The 25135-nt window shown below is 35.7% G+C and overlaps 1 protein-coding gene across 1 annotated transcript in view; it reads left to right on the top strand.

Moving 5' to 3' along the window:
* nAChRbeta1 (nicotinic acetylcholine receptor beta1) overlaps nucleotides 1–25135 on the top strand; it is a 584647-nt gene that overhangs the window by 461256 nt on the left and 98256 nt on the right. The window lies entirely within an intron of this gene.

Here is a 25135-nt window from a genome sequence, read left to right as displayed (position 1 = left end):
TATTGATTTGTTTTTGTCACGTCTCTTTTTTTCACGGCGATAACATTGATAGGGTTCTTACGGTGTGTGAATAGAGAGGGAGGCCGTGTGACGTCGGCCTTTGTTGCAAGAATGTTATGTTCGGTTTACGCATCTGATTTTCGAAACAGCGGAAGTACACTTCGGTTGCAAAATTTGTAACAAAACGTCAACGTCGGTTGAAATAGTTGACCGAATATTCACAATAGCTGAGAGATAATGTTATTCAATACGTTACCAACACACCGCATGTCATCAGATTGTTCGTTGGCAAGGCGGTGCTCCTTGAAAATGTCGCCGTACATATTCATGACAAAAGACGGCACAAAACCGCAACAAATATTGTTAAGGAAATTTCAACTTGCTTCGCATTGTTTACCACTGTTATGCACTTCGGCGATAATTCTTCATTTGAAATCTTTTCCAACTAGACTTGCTTTTCAGGAAAAATGAGGCAATAACTATTATTAATAAATTTATCAATGATTTCTACTTTAGACACTATCCGCCATACTGAAATTCATTGCGGTTACTTTTTCCCACACAAGTCACATATTTCACAAGTTTGATGTTACATCCTTTTCCCGGGCACGTCTACATTATGTTTTCTTGGTCCATCCTTCTTATAGGGTTTGTAAATCTCTCTCCCTCACATGTAACCCTTTCCTTTTTAGATGGTTTACATTCACTGCCGTCCATCACTTTCTTATAGTTCGCCACCAGTTTATATGCAATTTGCGTAATTTCCTAATAGTATTGTAATTTAATGTAATTAGGGTGATCAGACGTCCTCTTTTATCCGGACATGTCCTCCTTTTTAGGCCTTTGTTTGGGGTCCGGACGGATGTTTAAAAAATCAAGAAATGTCCTCATTTTCGTAACTTGTATGTCTGATATTTTTATAATAATTTTTAATCTTCCTCAACTTGGTGAGGTTGCCAAAGGCAAAGAATATTAAACAGTGACATTTAAGATGCGACATTTAAAATGTCTTACAAAAAGTTTGTTTACAATAAACTGAAATTTACAATAGGTAATGTTTTACAATAATGAAAATTTGCAGTAAAAACAGATTAAAAAAATAGAATGAGAAAATGTAACTGTAATTTGAATTGAAGTACAAGTATCGCCGTAAAATCTGCAGAGAACCCTTCAAAGCTATCATAGAAATTTCCTTAATTGTTGTTGTTGGTACTCCAAATTTATAAGAGAATGAGACGAATTGTTTTGTTATGGTCCCTCTAGCGCCCACCATTAATCCGATGACTTCTATATTCCTCAGTTTATATGAAGTTTTGTAATAAGGGATAGTTGGTTCATAAATTGCTCTTTTCTCTAGATTAACCTCCTCGGGTTGATTCTGATTTGACGCCTTTTTCAAGTAATTTGCCTGTAGGTGGCAGTAGCACCGACGGAATATACTCTTATCCAACGATTATAACTCTCTTTGCTCCTATTTGTTACGGTCGTTGCTTTCATATGTAGCTAACTGTAAAATAATTTTATATTATTAAGTTTTATCATAAATAAAAAATAGATACTGACATCGTTTTAACTATAATATAGGCGTAAGCCTAAATTTAAATAAATATTTTCTGTCCTCTTTAATATTATAGTTTCCTTGACTTTCATATGTAACTAACTGTAAGTAAAATGATTATCATTATTATTATTATTATTATTATTATTATTATTATTATTATTATTATTATTATTATTATTAACTTTCATCATAATTATTTTGTAAGAAAAAAGATATTAACATACTTTTAATTATAATATAAGCCTAAATCTGTACTATAAATATTTTACAATGAAAGACATATTGACGTAATTTAAAGTATAATATAGGCTTAAGTCTAAATGTAAGTATATATTCTCTGTCCTCTTTTTTTGAACAATGTTCTCTTTTTTTAAGCTTTGTGTCCTCTTTTTTTATCGATGTGAATCTGGTCACCTTAAATGTAATAGTCTTCTCATCAAACAATAGAACAACAGAACTGACATTCTGCGTTTTCAAATTATTAGGGTGCAATTCACGACATGGCAAGCCTGAAATATTTTCTCTTTTCTAATAGAGCTGTTTGAATATGTTGCAATTTTACATATATTCATGCCAGAATCATTACACATAGATGGGTACATAAACGTTCTATTATTTTCATTTGTCAAATTATTTCTCAAATTAAAAAAATTATGGACACAATTACAAAGTAAAAAAGTCCCGTTTTTATCACCACATGGATTTGTGATGGATGTAACAACAGAAAAGGTTTTTTTTTATACCATTGAATACAATTTAACATCCACTTTGTCATTGTCCACATCGACAAGGCCCCATACTTTAACTCACAAATTACATTTTAGAATTTTAAAAGTGGAATTATACAGAGAAGAGGCATGTAAATAATTTTATGACAGCAATAATAACACAATATCTATACGGTCAGATAATAAGTTTATTATGAATTTTTTGAATGGTTACTACAACATTCAGGATGTGTTTGTTTATTATTTGCCATTCCTACAAATCTGTTAATTTTGTAAGTTACTTTGGCATGATATAAAGCTCGTTGAATAAGGGGCATGTCATATTTTTCTTGGTTAAAGAACCTGCTATTTAGTTTGAAGATAATTATTCGAAGGCTCATTTACTACAGTGCTAATACTAGACGATCTGAATAGATACATGTAGTAAAACAATTTTAAGTATCACATTCTTTATTAATGTATATGCAGCAGGGAAACAGAAGAAAAAAGCAAATCAACAGAATATCTAATCTGTTTAATCACCAGTTATAAGCTGCTCACAATGAATCTAAAAGCCAACTAGTTTTATCGTTTTTATTTATTGTCTATGCTCCTACAGCATAGATCGTCTTTAAAACAGGACCGTACCTAGTCCAAGGGTAAATTGAATAGAAATAAGTAAACTCTTTTACTTGCAGAAATTTCAGTAATTGTTTGATGACAAATGAATAAAACCCTAGATCATATATACCCCAGATAGGTCGGCCTTACAGGCTTTGAAGTTAACAACTTTTGTCAGGTTTACTACGCTGCCATCTAGTTGTTACGTAAGGAGTCACGTCATAATTCCCATTTGAATTGCATTAGCGACTGTACTGTCATCTCGTGTTCGTTTACGGAGGACGGGTGGCAACCCCTGGCGGTTGTTCTCTTCAAAGTGCAAACGATTTTAACATAGCGATGACTCTGTTACATATATGATCTAGGATAAAACTTAAGTAATAACTTGTAGTTCAGAGTTTACTGAATACAGATCAGTTATTACATATTTTATTCATTTTTCATTGGACACATATCAAGTATTTACATGTTTTCAAGTTTTCTAAAAAGTTGACTTGAATGTTTGTCGTCAGGTTGTAAAAGAAATCACAGCTTTTCTATCTATACGACAGGAAAAAAGTGCAAAGACAGAAGGGATATCTGTCTCAGTAATTCAAAGAAGGTTTTTCTTCTTCTTCTTCTTCTCCTTCTTCTTCGGTATTTCTCCTCTCAGGAGCTCGTCGTTTTCAGTCTCCACAGATCTCGGTCTTCCAATCACCAGGTATCAGGTCCCTTTCATTCATGGCTTTGTTCATGTACACTTCCCACTCCAATCTCGGCCTACCTCTTCTCCTTTTCCTAGCTCGGGGCCATTTCTTTGGCCATTTACATTCTGTTAGGCGTTGGATATGTCCATACCACTTCAGTGCTCTATTTTCTAGTGTCTTGGATAATGAACATGTAACCCCCATTCTTGTCCAAACTGATCATTTCGTATTCCGTCTCTTCGTGTTAGTGATAAACAACTTCTCATGTAGTTCATTTGAACAACTCTAATTTTTTCATTTATCCGACACATTTATGGTTGTGCCGAGATATTTAAAGGAGTTAGGCCTACATGATTGTATTATTTCACAATCTAGTGTCATATCAACAATTCCTCCACCTATACATATACAGTATTACTAAAGTTTATCATTAAACTCTGTCGTTGGCAGGGGCGACCCGTCCTTATGTGCTACAGTGCTACAGCACAATGATAATTTTTGCTCAAATAATGTATTTGTAATACCAAAGTATTTGACCTGTCATTTGACAGATTCCCGTGGTTATGTTCATGACGCGTTATAAAGTGTTTAGTCTTCGCTCTTCGGTGCCTCAGGGGGTTCGTTATGCTACTCAAAACTCCACATGAGAATGTAGACAGTTACGCGCATGTGCGAAGCTGAAATCACTGCTCTGATTGGCTATTTTTACGCGGGAAAGTGCTGTGGTCAGCTTCAGCACTACACAGCTTGGAGATTGCAAAAGTAAAGCGTAACGAAAGAATGCTTGTTTGTGAAGGAACTCGGAACTATTTACAATGTATTTGGTAATTCAAGTGTCCGACTACTGCTGCCATCTACCTGTTGAAGTTGCTGTCAACAGCTATACTATGCTGAACATAAGAGTGTTACAGATACAACTTGGATTTCTATACGGAAGACCTGACTTCCGAAATATTGATGGTTGTTCAATTGTTACAATACATAGTCTCCAGCAATTTACAGGATCCATTCTGTGAAGTAACGAAGTTGTTAAATATTTTGGTTACAACACCAATGACCACTGCTGAGCCAGAAAGATGTTTTTGTTGCTTGAAACGCATTAAAACGTTTTTAAGGAACACTATGTCCCAGGATCGTCTCACTGCTCTTGCAATACTGTCAATAGAAAAGAGTATGATGTCCAAAATGGAGAGGTTTAACACCAAATGACAAGTTCTGCAGTACGAAAGAACGTCGTATGGACTTCGTATTTCATCACTAGGCGAGACTCAAATTAAGATAAATACATGTAAGTGTAGGCCTATACAGTAGGCCGATATAGAGATTGTAGCACACCCATTATTTTTACCACCAGCCGCTACTGGTATACTTCTTTTAATTTCCTGAGCATATATGTCACATTAAACCAGTAGGCTTCATGTGAAAGCAGGATCTACGCATTATTGCCACCTGGCAACTGAAAACAATGAATAGTAAAAGCGTCGAGATGCATGACGGAGAACCACACATTTTTCTCTTGCTGCTAGAATGATTCTAAGTCAGCGATTCTCTAATAAATGAATAGGTCGTGGGGGACCAATATCCTAGCCTGTTCGTTCCCCTGACCTCAATCGAGTGGATCTTTATTTATAGAGCCATTTAAAGCAACTGTGTATTCAAGACCGATTGAGGACAATGAAATTCTTCGCGTGTAAGGATGTCAGTAGATACAACAAACAACTATAGAATATGGGGAAAAGTAAGACAGTACATGATGCGGCGCTTACAAGTCTGTGTTAGAATTCATGGTGGCCACTCTGATCATTACCTGTAGAATTATGCATCGATTTTGTAAAATAAGGTGTAAAATGAAGTTATAATAAGCAAGTATGTATTAAATAAAAATACTTATTAATTAAAACCAAAGCGAAACTGATTACATATATATTTATATTAAACTTTTTGCTTGTTTTTAGGCATTCTATCCATTCTCCATAGGTTTCTCACATAGTTAACACTCTGTAGCTATATATAAACACCACAATAATACTTCAGCATGTTCATAGTATGATCAATGATTTACTGCTCAAAATTGTTCTACATCATAGATCTATTGGACGAGGTAATGGAAGATCCAAAAGGAGGTGAAGGTAACACGAACATCTTCTGTTGATAGTTTAAAATCAGTTTTGCATTAATTTAAGTTAAAGGAATTGGAGAATAAAGTTTCAGCCGATAAGCTATAATTAAAAGTGGGCATATTTTGATGAAGTTCATATAAGAATTCTAATGCCACAAAATAGAAATTTCAGTAAATGCGTGGGCATAGACTCTACATTTTTCCAGTATCCCTGGTGTCAAGAATATGGGTTTGGGCATGCCGTATTTCTGTCCGTCTGTCTGTAGCGATTTATCTCAAATTGTGGACGGAATATTTTGATGGTATCCACGATTCAATTTATCGGAGATAAATTATTCATATAAATACCACGCACGGTTAGTCGATTTAATTACCTATTGTTTACATATCCCTTTATTTAATTACCTATTGTTTACTTATCCCTTTATTTAATGACCTATTGATTACTTATTTCTTTCTTTTTTAATTATTTATTCTTTACGTAGTTTACTTATTTGTTTCTCAATTTAAGTACATAAATTTTAATTGAGTACCTAGTTTTACCTATTTCTTTATTTAAATACATATTCTTTACTTATTTCGGTCTTAATTTAATTATTTATTATTTCCTTATTTCTTCTTCAATTAATTACGGATTGTTTCCTTATTTCTTTCTCCATTTAATTACGTATTATATATTTATTTTTATTCACTTAATTATGTATTATGTACTTATTTCTTTCTTCATTTAATTGCCTATTATTCACTTCTTCCTTCTTCATTTAATTACCTATTGTTTACTTATTTATTTCTTAATTTGATTAAGTAATATGTACTTATTTTTAATGAATTTAATTACTCATCTTTTACTTCTTTCTTGCATGATTTAATTACCTATTATTTACTTATTTAACCTCATTTAATTATCTATTATTTATTTATTTTCCTACTCGTTCGATTATGTATCATTTATTTATTCATTTATTTATTTATTTATTTATTTTAATTAATTATTGTTCACTTCTTTGTTACTTATTTAACTATCCATTATTTACTTATGCCTTGTTTAGTTTAATTACATATTATTTACTTAGAGGCTGAAGATTGGTAATATCGTGATACTAATAATATTGTGATACTACGTTTTCAGAATTTTTTGCAATTTTACTGAGCGAGAGAGGGACCGGCTTTGTGCAGAAACTTGTCCACGAACATTCCCTTAATACGTTGACGCAAAAAACCGATCTTCCTCTCTCTCAGTAAAATTGTAAAAAAATCCTCAAAAAGAACTATCATAATATTATTAGTATCACAATATTATCAATCTTTACCCTATATTTCTTAAGTTAATCAGCCATTGCTCAGTCATTTTCCTTTTCACTTAATTACCCATAACATACTTTTTTCTTTATTAATTTAATTATCTAGTATACACTTATTTCTTCTCTCACTTAATTACTTATTATGTACTATTTCTTTATTCAGTTAATTATCTATTATTTACTTTTTTCATTTAATTTGTCATTATATAGTTATGTCTTTTTAATTTAGTTACCCATTATTTACTTATTCCTTGCTTAATTTAATTAACTATTATTTACACATTTCTTTCTTAATTTAATTAATTATTAGCTCACTTTCTTGTGGGGTATTTTATGACGCTGTATGAACATCTCAGGTTATTTAGCATCTGAATGGAATGAAGGTGATAATGCCGGTGAAATGAGTCCGGCGTCCAGCACCAATATTTACTCAGCATTTGCTAATATTGTGTAGAGGGAAAACCCCGGAAAAAAAAGCCTCAACCAGGTAACTTGCTCCAACCGGGATTCGAACCCGGGCCACCTGGTTTCGCGGTTAGACGTGCTAACCATTACACCACACTTGTGGGCACTTATTTGTTACCTCATTTATTTATTTATTTATTTATTTATTTATTTATTTATTTATTTATTTATTTATTTATTTATTTATTTATTTATTTATTTATTTATTTATTTATTTATTTATTTATTTATTTATTTATTTATTATCTTCAGCTAATCACCCATTATTTACTTATCTTTATTCAATTTTCTAGAATTTAATGATTTCTTCTTCGATTAATAATTATTACTTACTAATTAATTACTTCTTACTTAGTTCTTTTTTCCTTTAAATTGACCCATTATGCCCTCACTTCTTTATTCACTTACATAGATTATTTACTCTTTAATTACCCGTCGTTTATTTATCCTTACTTTTTAACAACTATTTTCTCGATAGTTTACTCATGTAGGCCTAATTCTTTCGCAATTTTGTTTAATTATTAAATTATTTACTCCTTTGCTATTATTTTTTCCACATTCATATCCCTATTAACTGATTTATCTTATCATTCATTTGGCTGTTTGATTATTTACTTGTCTGTTATTTACTTAATCATCTACTCAGTTATCTTTTAGTTCCTTCACTCTATTTTGTCTATTACATACTTATTATTCACTTATTTACTTACATAAATATGTCTACTCTTTCAATTAGCTTTGATTACTCATTTATTCATTTAAATGATAACTTATTCTATATTTATCTATTTATTTTCGTATTCAAGTATATAATTATTTGGTTATTTATTGACATTTTCTGCTTTTATTTGGTTATTTAAAATTTATTAATAATACAAGTACATAAAAATTTTTCATAAAAATAATTTGATGTTATCATCCAACAATAATATCCAACTTTACAAGAATTATTACATTAATCTTTCCTCAAAATACATCACGTATGAAGTGATTTGTTTCATTAATGTAAGGACGGACGGATGGACAAACGAAGAAACGGGGAATTAATACATGGACACTTTCTGCAATATGAAACTGTATCTACCGAAACACAGCGAGTTCGATTTTTTATAATAAATCAGTGACCATCAGCCTGAGAGTTAATTGGCATCGTGTTCGGATGGAAGCCTGCGTCGCGTTGCGTCGCGACGCTCCTTCGTGCCTCGTCGCGACGCCACTCCGTCTGACTGACATCAACGCTGGAACATCCCCTCTCTGCATCTCATTCACAGTCGGACAAAATTCATTTGCATTTTTAAACAAGAGCCCCACTAGAGATGATGGATAACTACTTGTCCATCAAATATGTATGTCGGCTGCAGATCACGCTAGTTGATTTATATCGCTTACTAACAGAAGGCCTTGCTTCCAGACAAATGGCGGTTATTGTAAATAAGAAAGACAAAATTTTAGCTAACCTGAGTGCTTCGATTATAAAATATTTAGCCAGTATCACAGTACAAAATAATATGATCTCATTTTAAGCAGTAAATTAAACTTCTGGTAAAGTACTATATTAACCACTTCCCTGATTAACCCGAGTTAACTCGGGTTGCTAACTTGTGTCAAAATTTATTAACCCGAGTTAACTCGTTTGAGTCCCATTTTCCCTGCTAAGGATTATATCCCGAATATATACGTTTCCATTCCTTCATTAACCTTTTCCTCACTAGATAGCTACAGAAGTTAGTGATATTGCTATATCTGGTGGTGTTTTTTTGTACTTCTCCCTTGCGAGTGGAATTCTATGCTCATATAGCATTCACACACAGTAGTGAGTAGATGCTAGTTAATTTTGGCGGTTTCTATTTGTGTTTAGTGTTTTTTGTGCTGTTTTGTGTAAAGGTGGATCAATTTAGTGAGTCCGAAACTTTTGATCAGGAATATATTCCTGTAGAAGATTAGGAAATGAAACATCGTTATGAGAAGACGAAGTTATAGACCAACAAACAAATTCAGATCACAGAATGCTGAAAATAATTCGTGGCGGCCTACTACAGACTCTGAAATACGTGTACTTTTGGGCATAGTGATACTGCAGAACATTATTCACAAACCTAAAGAAAAGATGTACTGGTACAAATATTCAATGACTGCTATACCATTCTTCCCAAAACGCTCTCATATAGGAGAGCAGATACTACTGTCCGGAATGCAATGTGCCACTGTGCGTAATACCCTGCTTTCGAGTCTATCACACGACAAACAACATTTAACGCCTTGATAACAGCACTGGTATTGTACCTCATAAATTAATACATTAAAAAAACATAGTTTGGTAAATAGTTCAGGAGAAAATCGAAGTGGGACAACTACCAGAGCTGGAATCAAGGTGCACGAGATAACTCGGGATAATAATTCAGGTATGAATGTATGTCTATTTCATAGTGACTTTTTAGGTATGTAAGAAAATTAGTGATGTACAGTGATTCTGCAATATTAAATGACCTCTTTACGAAAATAAAAAATGACACTTTTTTTCATAGAACTGGTAAAATATATAGTAAGGGAAGAGGTTAAGTGACAATTTTTATATCACATGAGTATAACAAGTAAAGGCTGGTACACAATAAACCGGGAACGGAAACAACAAAGAAAACGAGAACGGAAATAATGTTGAAATATATGCATATAAATGTGAGCATTCACAATAGTTAATTGTGAATTTTCACATATTTTAAATACATGTATTTTCGTTCTCGCTCTCGTTTTTGTTCCTGGTTCATTGTTAACCAGCCTTAAGATATAGAAACGGCAATTAAAAGTATGTAAAATAGTGAACATAGCCAGGTTTAGGTTTCGCTAAGGAAAATACCTTCGGATTTTTTTCTGTTATAGATCCAAAGCGGCTACCAAGGAAATTGTGTGCACATTTTCCCTGGTTCGAGTGTATGAATGCTTTATGTTCCGTAATATAGGCAAAAAAACACAGGGTGAAGGGACGTCAAGGTTACAGCATTTGGATACAGCTGACTTCCATTCAGTGCAGTTCAGCTTAATTCGTGTCAATACAATACACAGTAAAACAACGAACTTCCATTTGTTGTTATTGTTTAGTCGACTGTTCGGAGACAGGTTTGAACCTCATAACCAACACCAAGAAGGCATCACTCATGGGGTAACTAAGCCAGGAAATAACGATGGGAAGGTAGGGTGGCCAGGTCCTTTCCCTCTCCATTTATACATCGCTGACTAATAACTAGGGGGCGGATGTTGATGAAAAGTCATCTTCTTATTTTTACATTAGGACGATGCCTATTAATATAGAAATCCTTTCTATGATAATATCAACGTAAAAAAGTAATTTCTTATATTGCATTTTTGACGTTTTTGAACTAGTAGGTCATTTTTATATTTTTTTCGGCATTTTTTGGTAATTTTTAATACTTTGAAGAACTTTCAGATCATTTGGAATGTATTTTACTTTCTTCTTTACCGATCGGTCTGTTAAATCATTTTCTAATCAAACAGGTCAGTAGTAATTACCTACTGAATAAATGAAGTTTGAGATTTATACTGTAGTTTGGAACAGATTCTAAAGTCCATCCCTCATTCCAGTGAAGGCTTCATTTCACACAATAGAAGTAATATAAAATGCTTGACAGCAGCTTAGTTTAAGTGAGGACTTCGACCGCTACTGCTCTTTTGTCAGTACGAGGATGTCTTTAGAATTTATGTTTGGAAGAGGGGAAACTTTCACCATGTCCTGGACAGGACGTTGTGTCCTCAAAATGGCTCGGAAGAGATGTCTACTGTAAAAAATAGTATTTTTAACACAAATATTGCAAGAATGCACGCTGTGCCCACAATTTGTTTTGTCATTCACACTCCCTCATCTGGAAGGTTTGGTAACAAAAGTTAAGCGCGGAAGGAGGAGGAGACGGAGAATGAAGGCACTGACATGGACCACCCCTGATTGAAACACATTGTAAACCCTCATTAAAATCTATAGTTTTCCCTTAAAACCTTGATTTTGTTGCATGTTCTTTTCCTTTATCTTAACCAAATTCCAGGAAGTTACCTCCTCTCTCCGAGATTTGTAGGGCAGTCATTGAAACAAGGTGACTAATTTTTTAGAATTTGTGGTGCAAGTACGGTGAATAATATTTAAATGTCATTTTCTTTTAATTTTATGTCATTTTTCCATTAGTTTAAGGGCATTTTAATGATCATTTTAAGTATATTTTTAGGTCATCAACATCCGCCCCCTACTAAGAGCATATTATAGTAGAGGAGGCAAGACCTGTCCTGTGACTTTAATATGTGTCATGGCTATATCACCAATGGGTATAGAGGGAGAAGATAGATTTAGTCTGAGATGAACTTCCGTGTCGGTAGGTTCGCATAATATTAACCAGCATGAAACAAACTCTCTTTCTGATAGCTCATTCTTTCCTCTTTCGCACAGCTCACATGCCAAGTCTCGCCTTTTCATCTATACATTAATCAGATTACAGATGTATACAAACAACTGTTGTTATTCTGACACGTATCGATGGCTAAGAAGTAATACCTGCTATCTGTAAATTAGCAGGTGAACAAAAAAAAGTTTTAAAATCATTTTTTCTCAAAAATAGACTAACTTTTTATATATGTTTCTGCTTTGCAAGATCTTCTACTCGAGGACAAAATTTTAGTTAACTATCCCATTTTGTGAACATAATAATAAATAGGCTACATTGTATAAAATACTGCGCAACTCATGTATTGTGACGTGTGAACAACAGTGCAACACGTAAAGAACGGGCTGCCAAGCCAATGTTAACAATTTTTTCATGCTGCGCGCAGCTCTGAAGTAGCCTCGTGTGAACACGTTTGTCATGGTTGCATGCAGTGTAGCCACCAGAATATGGCAGTAATACTTTATATTATTTCTATATAAAATTTAGTGTTTTACTTTATGAAAATGAAAGATTTGTGGCAGTTGTTAAATGCACAACATAGTGTGTATGATGACACAATTTTTGTTTAACTTTCCGTGGCATAGTTTCAAAGAAGGAAATTGCAAACATTGTTTACGAAGTAGTGTTGTTTGTTATTACAAAATGTATTGAAGAATCAGCACAGAGATGCAAAGCTGAGGCTAAACTGGGATTGCAAAAGTAGCGCCTTGTGCGTGAACAGGATCAAAACATTCTGTAGCAACTTTTGCAGCTCTCGGGTTGCGCAGCACGAAAAGTAACGCTTTGCATGCAACTTCTGACTTGTGTGTGAACATAACAGAAAACTTTTTAGCTGAAGTAGAAGAGTTGCACAGCAAAAGTAGGCGTGTAGCAAGGGCCGTCTTAACAGCAATATAGCCCCCCGGGCAAAGCTATGCACTGGGCCCTGCCTATACAACTACTCACATGAATAAAAATATAAATTATCTACAGTAACATCACTAAAGACTTTGATTTATCTAGAGAAAATCAAAACTCGAGTGGGATTTAATTGACTATTACACGATTAGAAGAGAATATATAAAGATTTGAAGAAATAAAGTAGGCCTACTCAAATAAAATAAAAATTGACTTCTTTATTTATTTATTTACTTATTTATTTATTTAAACAAACTTCCCCTAAAATAGGGGTTGCCCAGCAGGACAAAGTATACCAAATATACAAGTATTAGTAAATGTGTACAATTGTCGTGAGAAATATAATTATTATTGTTGTGCTATTAATTTACTTTATATATATATATAAATATATATATATCTGATTTCTCAGAAGATAGACTGAATATTTTAGAGCTGTCAAAGAAACAATCTTGGCCAAAGAGGATTCAAGATTGAACTCTTCGCAGATTTTTTTTTTTTTTTTTTTTTTTTTGTAATCGTGTCTCTAGAATTCACTAATAATCCAACAATTTCAATAGAATGCAACTTATATATATTTAAATAACAAGGAACAGTTCGACCAAAAATTTGATTCTTCTCATTGTTCACATCTTCCGGTTGAGTTGTATTCAATTCGAAGCGGATGGTAGGATCTATTACATAGCCTGTTATGTTGTTAAAGGTTAAGATATCAACTCGCCGACAGGTTCCTGTTTCCGATAGACCATGGATTTCTTCATAGGTGGTATATCCCTTGTCGCGAAGAGCTTGAACGATTGCGGTCCTGATTTTATGATGACTCGCATTGAGTAATGTCTCACCATGCGGGCAGGATCCAACAACGTGGGAGAGAGTTTCTATCTCGTTGAAGCAGTGGCGACAACGGTTGCTGTCCATGGATCTGCACGGAATAGCGCGTACAGCAGCGATATTACCGATCATTTTTATAGCATCCCTCTATTCACGCAGCTCAGTCCTTCATGATGAGTGATCCACCGGTTTGTGGCAGAATGTTCCGTGAAAAGAGAAACTCCTTTCCTTTTTTGAGAAAGCGCGCTCCATTTATGAAATTCTAGATCTCTTAGTGTAGCCCTCACTTTCCTTGAATCAAGAAATCCGTCTCGGGAGTTAGTGAGACTGTCATCGTACGTTAAATTTAGTCTGGTTAAGCAGCGTTTGCTTTCATCTATTGGGCTTTTGATATTTAGAATATAGGGATTATTTGATTTGTATAGTGTTTTCAAAGCATTAATTTGCTGCAGAATTGCTTCCCATTGAGATCTGAAAAGTTCCAAGCCTTTAGATTTTCTAGGGCTGTAAAACAATTTGTCAGGAAAATCAACTGAGAGTTGTAAAATTTCCTTTAAAGTAAAGCTTTATACAACCGGCCCCAAGTATAGTATGTAACTTCTGTATGTTTGGTAAGGACACTAATTTCAAGTGTGAAGGTGCTCGAAGTCGCAAACTGTATGCTTCTTTCGTTTTGGTGGAGGTAGAATAGTTAAGGGGAGGTACATGCGCAACTCGTCCCATATTTCGGAAGGTCAATTGCGAAAAAGTTATTAATTCTTTTTTTGAGCAATTCGGTACTACCGGCAGGTTCTCTTCATCAGGTTATTGTTCGCCACGGAAGGATGGACTGTCTTGAAAATTGTAGTGTTATTGGCAGGAAAAATATAGCATACTAACTCATCTCAGTACTAGAGATAAGACAGACAATGGTGTGTAAAAATGTGCGTCGGCAACTATGGCTATTTGCGCCCTTCTCAACCCAAACAATACCATAACCTAAAATTCGAACACGAACTAAAAAACGTTGTCACACTAAAATCAAGTACACAAACAGTACTAGGGAAGGTAAGGACTAGATTTTGTGACCTCATAAAGCTTATCTCTACCTTCTCCATACGATAGAAGCGTGAATTTCGAGTATGCTAGAATTAGGCCTAACTGTACAATTCGAAGTCCTCGGGAGAAAATAGGATCTACAGGAGGCGAAAACCTGGCTTTATACAGTTCGCTAATTGACAGAGCCCTCTTGTAACTTGTATTCTCGAACTTGAAATTGTGACGTGGAAAGTAAACGGCGGTCACATAATTCAATGATCCCGTTTATTACTTTATATAACAATATATCATCTTGTTTCATTGCACTCCAGAGTGAGATAATATTCATTTGCATTTTAAACAAGAGCCTCTACCAGATATACCGCGTAATTATACGTTCGTCAAATATTTGATGGCAGCGCATGTCACATGCAGATGAGTCATTGTGCGAGGGCATTTAGATACATCAAGTAGCACGGGCTGTAGTTTTATCTTTGCAAGCAAATTGTAACAGCAACAGCCACTGTGGTATCGGGAAACAATGCCACTCTAACAATTGAATACATTTAAGCATCATTTACAACACAGGAAAACTAAATACAGTGTTTGTATCTTAAAATTGGGCTACTGATACATGAATTTCAGTTAGAACTATTGCAATATTGTATATGGTGCAGTTTTAATGTAACCAACGGTCTAAATATAAGTACTATTTTGTGTATTTTATTTGGGGGCATATGAGAACTACTCGATGTTCAGTTCAAAGTGTGTCATGGCTCGCTGTATGCCGTCACATGGCTAGTCGATGAGCCTAGAGCAGTAGTGTCAGAGATGTAAGCTCCAAAACCGGTTGTGGAGCTAGAGAGTGCAATCGGAGCGTGAATTTGCTTATGTCTATGGAAGCACCGGAGCACGCAACGAGACATAGTGGAGCGCTCCGCTCCGTTTAGGCTGTGTCTGACAACGCTGGCCTAGAGAATTCAATCTTCCTACATTTCCGCATAGGTGTATTACTTATCTGCCAGAGAAGTTGCCTAGCAAGTACGGCGTTCATTCAGAAGAGTACTTACCGATACGTACGGTAACGCCGGTAGTGGCATGTACTGAGGTGAGTTTTTTCTTACTGTTGGGATATGGGGAGAGGATTAAGACGATTACTTACGTATTTGTTGACATTAACTTCGACGGTCAACATGGACACGAAGCATTTGATTTGTATTGTGGAATGTTGCCGTACGCAACCGATGATGACAAATACCCTGCGTACGACTTGGCCGCACAAAACACAGTTCGAAAGAGGTTATGGTAGCACACAGACCGTACAGACCGCCATCTGTTCAAGTTATACCGTACACGTTCTGAAGTTCAGATTGAACGCCTTGATTAATAGGCAACTTCTCTGACACAAAAGCTGAAACTCGCTTCAAATCCCTGACTCATCAACAGTGACTTCATGACACACTTTGAAATGAACACCCAGCATGTTCATGAAGGATACCCGGCTGTTAAAAATAGTGGCTTTAAGATTTCTAAATATTTGGCATGATTATACTTTTTCCCGACCGCATCGATATTCTTTATAAGTAGAGGGCGGAAAATACATGTTAGTTTGGTCTGAAGTATGGATGACGTCACAGGTACAAGCGCAGTAACATAAATGCACTACTAGAGGGCGGCAGTACAAGTAGGAATCAACAAATGACCTTCAGTGTCAACTTCTAGTCGTATGGGGAAGGAAGCCAAGTGTTTACAATATTGTTTATTGCCTTTGTGCAGGTATTAATGTTGTGTAAAAGTGATTTAAAATACCTAAGTCGAAGGATTTGGAATTAAACAGTCTAAGAAATAAATACGGAAGAGAGCTTTTGATTCCGCAACGAGAAAAATATTTTCTGTGCCGTGCGCAAATTTGAAATTAAAAAACCTAGGAAATATTACATAGAGCGGCATTATAACAGCAAGAAACATACCGAAAACGTACAAAGGTCTTCGACATCAAATTATTAAAAACATACACGATCTGAATTTAATATGGATTTATGTATTATGATGATTTCTGCAAATATTCCTTTAAAGAAACTTGATTTTCAACATTTTAGAGTTGAAGAAATGAAAGAAAAATTCCATAAATTCTGCAAAAAAAAATACCGCCTATACAGTTATGTGTAACATTTTGATTGAAGGGAAAAACGACGATACTATGGCGCTTTTTTCATTTGCACCTCTAACATCTTGTGACACGGAAAGAAGCTTTTCGATGTTGAAAAACGGTTTGAGTGAGAGACGTCGAACTTTCTCTTTCGATAATTTACGGATGTACATATATTGTGGTTCAGTATAATGCATCCTTTAATCATCCAGGCAGTGGCAGGTAACATTTGAGGTAAGTTTTTAAATCATCGTAACTATATTACAACTTCATTCCAGTATTTATAGATCGATTGAATGGAGTGATGGGGTTTTCATTACCAGACTGTACTCTCTTGTCGCTCTTTACGTAAGTGAATGATAACACTATAGTCCGTTGACACTGAACATATGGCATAACGCACATTTTTTCCGTCCTTTATTTATAAGCCATTTAAGTATAAGAACTTCAAAAAGAAAAAAAAAAAGAAAAAGAAAAAGACGCAACGATTATATACGGTGCTCAAAGAAATTTTTGTGCGAGATCGTGCATATTTGCTTGCTTTTCGCACAAAACCAATACGTGGTAAGTGTGAAATACCACATTCAGTATTCCCAAAGTAACACACATAACAATTTCCCTATTCTTACCGCTTAAGCATCATATTCATTTTACTGCTTTAGGCTTTTAACAAATTATTTTTAAAGATGTTCAATATAGTAATAATTATAAATTGGAAACTTACCACTGCAATTTCACCTAAACTGGACTGTTAATTATTGTTTTAAATATTTGCAAAAATTAAGTAAACTCTACAACAAATGCAGCCATCTATAGTGCTAATGCTTCAACTTCGACGGAAACTGGAAAATCAATATTCATGCAAAAAAGTTTTACAATAGAAAAAACTGGTGGCGGTGCTCCAGTGACTCCGAATAACTGCACAAATGTGACAATTAATTTTAATGTGCAGAAATAAATAATTTTGTTATAATTTCAATGTGCAGAAATGAATAATTTTCTTAAAGTATTAAAATGAAAAATAAATCATTACACAACCTTACCGTTTGTTTTAAGTTCGCATTTATAGACTGGGGGAAAAAAAAGACAGACGTATATCACGGCCTGCTGCAGTATAGTAAACATAGAAAACATTTTATAGGAACAATGTTGAAGATGGATATATTTGTTTTCCAAAGTTGCCGTCATTGAACAGAAACCAAGATGGAGATTTCATTGCAACTAATTAGAAATTCCTCTTTCAGGTATGTAATAAACGATCTTCGCACAAAATAATGTACGATACACGAGCGGTATGTTTGTTTTCATGTTCTCGGAAATTAAAAAAGCTCAACTACATTTCGCTTTTTCAATCTTTTCCTCGAACATGAAAACTTCAACATACCGCTCTTGTAACGCATATTACTATTCCATATTATTATATTGCAACCTTATTAATTATGCGATATATATTTCTTTTTTGTTCAAAAAGATTGTTGCATATAAGTTTATCGCAAATTTACAAAGAAATGTGGAATATTTTTGAACGCAAATATATTTCCATATTTCTTCATAAGTTTGCAAAATAATAATATGAAACAATTTCATTGAGCATTATATTTTATACTGCCACATTACATATATCGATAATTGTTGTATTGTGCAACTCCTAAACGCGGATAGTACAATGGACCCACCCAAGCGGCCTGCGTACGAAGACAGTCCCAGTCGGTGCCCTTCCTGAAGAGGGACTAATAGAACTCTTGAAAGCTGGAAATTTAGAGCGTAACAACGATTGCCACTTAGAGCCATTTTCATTAAACAGTACAACAAAAATAAACAGAATAGAGTATACGATTGAGAACCCACACGAAATCTGTATCCTCAAAATTGTCTTGTGTGGTACGACACGTCTTTGCCGGCATTATTGGAGCTATCTCCTTCGATGATACAGTTAATAATGAATACTATCTACAGATCTTAGAAGGTTTTTTTCTTTTCCAACTCTTCAAGGCATGGAGTTAAACATGGATGAGGTATACTTCCAAGAAGAATGTGCAAGACCGCACACAGAAAATGCAATTTTTGATTTCCTGGGTGAATATTTCGGTTTCAGGAACGATATTATGGTCTTGAATGAACCTGGCCTCCCTATTCACCGGACTTCAATCCTTGTGATTTTCATTTATGGTGATTGTTCAAGGACCAAGTCTATCAGAATAACCTTCACACGATTGAGGAATTCAAAGACAACATTCAAACTGCTGTACAGGAAATTTGTGATGAAACTCTCAAAGAATCAGTGAGTAGTTTCCATCAACGACTGAATATGGCGGTGGCTGGTGGAGGTTTTCATATTGAATTTTTTTTTATAAAGCGTCAAGTTCCCAGTTTTTAGAGATACTTTAACACCAAATCATCGATGTTTCTAATTTAACTGCTGAAATATAACCATTTAGAAGTGTTACGTCATTTTGTAAAGACTTTATACAATATACAAAACATCGAATCAGTAACTTACGTGATAATAAAGGTAGGAATTTATACCACAACATGAGGATATTAGGTTGGGCGTGCTTAGACTGTCGTTACAATCATATGAAAAACTGAATTTAAGAAAAAAATGTGGCTGCAATTCACAATTCAAATGCGCATTAAATATTATGCAATTTTTATATATATATATATATATATATATATATATATATATATATATTACTTTTACATAGGCCTATAATAGTACATTATGCAACGAGCCTATAATGGTAGTAATTAAGACGCGAGTATGTTTATGAAACGAGCGTCTTAATTACCATTATAGTCAAATTTCATACGACTTTTTATGCTCGACCATATTTCTAACTTAAAATTATGCATAAGTATTCATGTTATTCTTATCTGACTGAGGAGCGGAACTGACCTTTTGCAATACCTCGTAAATTGTGAGATGTGCGCAGACGCGAAAGTATTGATTTTTTCCGAGAAACAAATGTGGACATTGACCTTGATATAATCTAGAGAGTAAAATAAACATTAATCTTGATATAACCTTGAAATTGAATTACGCATTGAAAAACGAGATGGCAAATTGAATTTATTTGAATATTATTTACAATTAACGCTAATTATTAATCTAATCTCGCGCTAATTATTAACCTAATCTCGCGCTAGTTGTCTTTCGATTGCATATCCGAGAATAATCGATACTTGCGCTTTCATATTGCTATAATGGTATTTTCTGATTGGTGGAACACCTGAACTTTAATGAATAGGTGTACTTTAATGAAGTCCATTAAAGGGCTGCTACCAGGTGTATAATTACTACATTTCGGCATGGTCGAGCATAAAAAATTTTAAAGGATTTTTTTTTTTTTTTAATTATTAGTCTTTAACCATATTTAACAGTTTTTTCCTCTTAAGGTTACTGTTGACAATTTTTATAAATTGTCTCTATGAAATATCGCAGTACGAAAAAGTGCAAATTCTCTCTCGTTCCGCTCATGTAAGTATGAACACAGACAGAAGCTTGATTGGCAGTTGTGGTCCAAAACACGTACCACCCTACATACGAGTCTACTAGGAAGTTCCATTTGTGGAATTTAATTAAATCTCTTTACAAGAACATTATAGATAGGCCTACCCGTTGATGTACCTATATAGTCTTCCCATTATGCACGCAAAAATGTCCAAATCCACTGAAACCGCATTCAGGATAATCGGCTCTGAGAATCGATCCAGAAACCTTCTGAAAACAAAGCGGAAACGCATTGCTTGTGCTACAATGCTCGTCTCGAATCTGTATTCAAATACAATTAACAAGAGAAAAGACGGCGCAAAAAGACAAAAATAAGCATGCGCTAAAAACAAGTGACATACGAACGTTATCTTCGTAACAGAATTCGCACAGAGAGAACACGCAAAGGTAGAACAAGCGGAGCAACAAAGAGAATGGGAGGGAAAAGGAAGAATGAATGAGAAACGCTAATGGAAGGGGGACTACAAACGATGAATACAGAGAAATTTAATAAAGTAACTCTATGGGTACGCTTCTCTCTTATTTCCCCTTTTCTTCAGCGTACTATCTCTTTGTTTACCGGAGAGCAATACTGCCGGCTCTGTGGCCATTCCTCTTGCATTAAGATAAAAATGCAAATATAGGACGATACAGCCCACACAATTGTACCGCGCGATCAATAAATTAAAACTTGCTACAACACACAAGAAATGCAGAAATCAAGTTTTCAATATTATATCACCTGTTCTCAAAAGGTGCTGAAGTTTGCGGACAACTGACTTCAGTTACGTAGCCTATATTTACACTTGCATTGAATAAATCTCTATTTTAATTTCGTCTGCCATCTGCTTTCCTCTATTATTATCGCTATTATTATAGATCCTGTCTCATAGGCAATGTTGGTTTTGAAGCAAAATACACTACCTACAAAAAGTAATTGGGCACTGTTTTTGCCCCTTTAGAACCTCGTGATACTACCTCTTGTTGCTATAACAACAGCCACCCTGTCAGGCATGCTCTCCACTAGTTTGTGTAGGATATCCACTGGAATGCGTCGCCATTCCTCTTGCAACATGGCACTCAGTTGGACAATGGGAGTTGGCCACATCTCCCGAGACCTCAATCACCAGTCCAATTCGGCCCAAAGGTGCTCAATGGGATTGAAATCAGGATTCTGTGCAGGCCAGTCCAATCGGTGAACATTATTGTCTGCATACCACTGCATAGTAGCCGCCGAAACATGGGGACAACTTCCATTGTCCAACTGAGTGCCATGTTGCAAGAGAAATGGCGACGCATTCCAGTGGATATCCTACACAAACTAGTGGAGAGCATGCCTGACAGGGTGGCTGCTGTTATAGCAACAAGAGATGGTACCACGAGGTTATAAAGAGACAAAAACAGTGTCCAATTACTTTTTGGTAGATAGTGTATTAGTTGGAGAGTGTTGTGATTAGAAATTAATCTAATCTTCAAAGTAAACGCCATTAGATCCTATGATCTTGAGCCACCTTCCATTGAGATTTGTTATCCCCCATCGATAATCTACCAGTTTCTTGTTTTTGATGCGAAGAATTCGGTGATACCTATTTCAACGGCTCCAAGTTTTGAAAATTTCTTCCACGCCGGATGTGGGCCATGGATTGAAACAGTAATCTCAAGGCGCAAGATCAGGGCTATATGCCAGTTGTGGTAGCAGTTCGACTCCTTCCAATTTTTAGATTTTTCTATGGTTGTTCGAGCGGTATGAGGTGTCGCACTATCCTGTTGCAAAATAATTCTGTTCCGATTGACTATTGCCGAGTAAAGTCCGGTTCAGACGGTGCGTGTTTCTGTAATGGATTCCAAGGTGGCTGTGCTGATGGGTAGCCTGCGTGCTCACTTGCCGGAAGTAATGCGCTCTGATGGCTCCGTGGATGGCTAGCTTGCTGGATTTCGAGGGTAGGTTCCTTGCTATTTTTCGTGATGGTTTGCAGGCTGGAACCAAAGATGATCATATAATATCACCACTGAAACCATGTCGCCATGTTCGTTGTTTTCCAACTAAACCTGTTTTTTTTCTATATTCTTTAGTTTCTAAGAAATAACAATTAAATATCGGACTTTAGGTGTTTTGCACTTAAGGCATAATTACTTTATTACGACATTTACTACTGTTAATGTAGGACTTTAGTTGTTTTCCATTCACGGTTTAGTTTCTTTTTGACCATGAGTGTTGGCAACAGATAAAACAGCAGATGATTTTCCAATTTGAACTGTGAAAAGAGCCAGCTCCGTGTGAACAACTACCGTCACCGTAGCCAACACGGGAGCCAGCAAGTGAGCACGCAGGGCACCCATCAGCGCAGCCACCTTGGAATCCATCACATAAACTAGCACCGTCTGAACCAGGCTTTATTCTTTTTCAAAACTTCATGAACTCGTTCTAGCTGTTGAAAGTAAAGATCTGCATTGAAACAAACTCCCAGTGAATCATACCTTCAAATTCCACCAGACATATAACATTACTTTGGGGTCGAACTGATTTTGTTAACGACTTTGGCAAGGTGACGTGCATCAAGCCACTGTATTGAAATGTCAGGGTTGCGGTATTAGACCCAATACTACACTTTCCATTACTGTTTCCCTGAATGTTTTCACTTTTTCCTTCTTGCTGATTGCGTTCCTTGTGTTGTTGTCATGTCTGCATATTTGCCTACCTATGTGTTCGTCCATCCATCCGTTTCTTTCTGTTTACCTATCTCTTTTCTCCGTCTTCCTGTCTCTGTCTCTCTCTCCGTCTCTCTGTCTGTCTGTCCGTCTTTCTTTCTGTCTTTCTGTATACCTGTCTCTCCTCTCCGCTGCCTGTCTCTTCTATCCGTCTGCCTGCGTCTTCTCTTCGTCTGCCTCTTTGTCTTTCTACCTCTCTCTCTCTGTTTTACAGTCTCTCTTTCCGTCGGTCTGTCTCTCTCTCTCTCTCTCCGTCTTCCTGGCCCTGTCTTTCTCTCTCCTTCTTTCTGTTCCTCTTTCCGTCTGCCTGTATCTCTCTCTCTGTCTTCCTGTCTCTCCTTCTTGCTGTCTGTCTCTCTCCCTCCATCTTCCTGTCTCTCCCTCCCTCCGATTTTCTGTCTCTCTCTCCATCTTCCTTCCTCTCTCTCTCCCTCTCTCTCTCTCTCAGTCTTCTTGTGTTTCTCTGTTTTCCTATCTTTCTCTCCATATGTCTCTCTCCGTTTTTCTGTTTCTCTCTCTGTTTGCCAGTTTCTCTCCCTCTCGCTGTCTCTCTCTCCGTCTTACTGTCCATCTATCTCTCTCTCTCTCTCTTCGTCTGCTTGCCTGTCTTTCCTTTTGTTTATCTCATTATTTAAATGTCTGCATTCGTCCCTGTTTTTTTTATCTCCCTGTCTACCTACAGTCCGTCCTTGTCGAACTTTTCCTCCTGAAATATTGACGCATTCAGTATCTTTGAGTCAGCTCGTCCGGAAATTGTGCACGTAAAACAGTGTTTACTAAAAGTAGCAGTTTACTTCATTCTTTGTTCACGGAAATTAAGCTCACTCATGTCTTTCTGTAAAATTAAGACAATTACGTAACTGAACTTCTTACGCCTGTACAGCAACAATTTACTCATTCTTACAATGTATTTTTTTCTAACTCGTGTAATCTTATTGTAAGATTAAAGTAAATTATACAAATAAATAAGACTAACTTGCACTTACACAAGACACTTCCGCCCAGGCAAGTCCCTTCTCGGCTAACAGCGTATCAGTACATTGGAGTTGCTTCCACCGATATATAACTGGATTACTATCTGTTCATGCCTGAATGGCGTGCAATTAGAGACAAAACGGCTGCTTACGTCTCAACACGAACGGAATTGCTACTTCAGTTTCCGCTTTCTTGTATTTACGGAAGAGACAAGGGCAACGACTATGAAAGTTCTCTTTCTCTCAGAGAGAGGGCGATATTTCTCACATACTAGTCAGTTCTATATTTTGTAACAAAAACTAACACGGAAAAGTCGGTTCTTAAGTTGCCGTTGAATAACATTATGTAAAATATTTGTGTTATAATACCATTATTATTATTATTATTATTATTATTATTATTATTATTATTATTATTATTATTATTATGTTGTTGTTGTTAATTTTTTTTCTCGCAAAACATTTCTCGCTAGCGAGATCTCTTCAAGTGTGTAACGGGCCTTAAGCTGTGTCGTCTGCGTCGACTGCTTGTGGCGTCATTCCCTCGCATGCGTACTTAGAGGAACGTGTTCCTGTATATTTAGTCGCTTCTATATTCTTCTATAACATGTATTATTCCAATGACCGTATTTCGAATCTCAGCGCTGTGCAATCTGATGGCATCACGGTGTTCCGAATTTCAGCGTAGGCGTCACTGATGCTCCACCGGTGTCGCACCGGTTCCATCAGCTTGCAGATGTGGTGGCAGTATCCATCAGCGAATCTGATTGGTTCTTATATAGGGCGGGAATTAGCAGACGAATGACATCGTGCACTGTTGTGTCATGGCGGTGTGTTCTGCTGTACTGTTTGTAATGTGCACAGCGTAAAAAATATGTTAATGGCTTATGAACGAACATGTCAACGGGCCAGTTATTAGTACTGGTTCAAGAAATAATTTGTTTATGCTCTCTTTTCTTTGAACGAGATGGCAGTATAGAAATTTCGCGAAATCTTGCTAGCTTAGCATAATAACAACTTGTACAGCCGCCATGATAACCATTGAAACTTCCAGCAGTTTTGTTCCTATTCTGCTGCAGCGTGACGTCATTGATGTCCACCGATCCGGTGAGATTCGGAATACGTTGAATGTATCGAATCACGGAAGCTGTGATCAGACTGAT

The sequence above is a fragment of the Periplaneta americana genome, chromosome 17 (genome assembly GCF_040183065.1).
Source record: "Periplaneta americana isolate PAMFEO1 chromosome 17, P.americana_PAMFEO1_priV1, whole genome shotgun sequence".
Classification (NCBI taxonomy): domain Eukaryota; kingdom Metazoa; phylum Arthropoda; class Insecta; order Blattodea; family Blattidae; genus Periplaneta; species Periplaneta americana.
Note: the sequence above shows the minus strand (reverse complement) of the source record. Positions and strands in the feature narration are given on the sequence as shown.